Source organism: Myotis myotis, unplaced genomic scaffold (genome assembly GCF_014108235.1).
Source record: "Myotis myotis isolate mMyoMyo1 unplaced genomic scaffold, mMyoMyo1.p scaffold_m19_p_7, whole genome shotgun sequence".
NCBI lineage: Eukaryota > Metazoa > Chordata > Mammalia > Chiroptera > Vespertilionidae > Myotis > Myotis myotis.
Genome location: NW_023416379.1, coordinates 88943165 through 88945247, shown reverse-complemented (window position 1 = coordinate 88945247; position 2083 = coordinate 88943165).

Here is a 2083-nt window from a genome sequence, read left to right as displayed (position 1 = left end):
CGCGAGGAGCAGGCCTAAGCCGTCAATCGGACATCCCCCGAGGGCTCCTGGACTGTGAGAGGGCACAGGCCGGTCTGAGGGACCCTCCCTGAGTGCACAAATTTCATGCATCGGGCCTCTAGTTTATAATAATATCATTAGATACTCATCAGTAAGTAATAGGAAAAGACTGTGGGGATTTTGTAAGATGAAGGAACATGACAGATAAGCTTGTATAAAGGAAGTCTGAGATCCTTAAAACTTTATACCAGTGTGAAAAGATGTAGTGAGCTAAGTTGACAAAGTAGATAGCAAAGGCCAAGCTTTTAAGCTTATAGAAGTCATGGTAACTAAGGGCCAGGAGCCCCCAATTACCCATTATAGATGAGGGGACGCTGTGGGGACAGGGCTCGACTTCTCTCAGACAAGTGAGTCACTTTCGAAGGAAGTTAGCACTGAGGCAGGGACAGGCTTCCCCACTGGTTTTCCAGTAGCATTGATTCTCATATGTCTCTGTCTCTTGGTTTGCTGTTTATTAAACTGTGTATGAAGGAACAGGGTTTTTAATGGGGCATGCTACATCAGACTCCTTAATTTCTACTCTGCCTTTATTCCTTAATCTTTAATTATTGTGACAAATTAGAGCACCACAGATGATCACATGGACAAAATGTTGAAGCAAACACAAATGCCAATTTTGTAAAGCAAAACAAGATATTCTGAAATTTAAAACTACGTAAAGGTAACAAACTGTCAAATCTCAGAGGGAATGTGGGGGGTGGGTTGGGAAGAGATCAACCAAAGAACTTGTATGCATATATGCATAACCCAGGGACACAGACTATAGGGTGGAGAAGCCTGGGGTGGGGGGCAGGTGCGGGCTAGAAGGGGTCAATGGGGAAAATAAGGGGACATATGTAATGCTTTCAAAAATAAAGATTAAAAAATACTTTGTAAAAGTCCCCTGAAATGAAAGTAATAGTTTAAGGGTCCTTAAGTCCATATCATATGTGGCACATAAGCTCAACTTATAGAAGTTAGTCTATTGAAAAGTACTGACGCGGAACTGTAAAAACCACCACCAACAACAACAAAAGTAAGGGCCCAACACAGAAATAGATGTCAACGCCGTATTTTCAGTATCTGAATTTGGGTTCCATTTCCATTTATTTGTCTTGTATCTAAGGTAGTACATTCAAGAGAGTGAAAATGGGGCAGGAAGAAAGGTCAGTTGATAGACTTTCCCAGAATGCTGATCCTCCCAGCTTATTGTACTCCCCTGCTGCTTGTCACCAGAGACAGAGAATCTGGGAGCATGGTTTAAAAAGGAAACTGCCAGGACTAACGGTCAGCTGCGCATTGGGGGAACTGTCCCCACACCACCACCACCACCACCACCCCACTCCTTTACCCACAGGGTCGCTGGATGACAGCTTCGTGACCCTCAATCTCCAGCCTGTAACTGGTTAAGGTCAGGGTCCCCTGACCACGGCGGGTCAATCCTGGCTCCTGCCTTGGGATCCCAGGTAAAATACAGGTGTCCAGTTAGATTTGAAGGTCAGATTAACAACAAATAGTATAAGTATGTCCCCAATATTACACCAAAACATACTCATATTACACTCTGTGGCAGTGTTCCCAGATCTGCCAGCGACAGCTGCCAATGCAGAGAGCACGTCCTGCATCCCGTGCACTAATCCAAATGCTTTATAAGTGATCCTCCACTGAATACACGAAAACATATGGAAACATAAACACACACCAACACATGGGTAATTTGAGATTAGGAAGAATGAATTGTGTATTTTTAAATTGCAAGCATTATGCAAAAATTCCTATAATTAAGATATTTAATGAGTTGTCATTCATTAGCTGCAAACCAATTTGTATAAAATTGAAAAATATAAAAATTAAGAGCCTAGATGCTAATTCCTGCTCATTAAGTCACTGTTGAGCTTGGGAAAGTCTCGCTTCTCTGGATCTAGGTTTCCTACTCGGCAGCTGAGAGTTGGATGGGATCATGTGTAAGGTCCTTGCTGTCCCTAAAATCCCATGCTCTCCTCTAGTGTGCTAGCAGCCTCAGGGGACAGTCTCTCACCTCTGC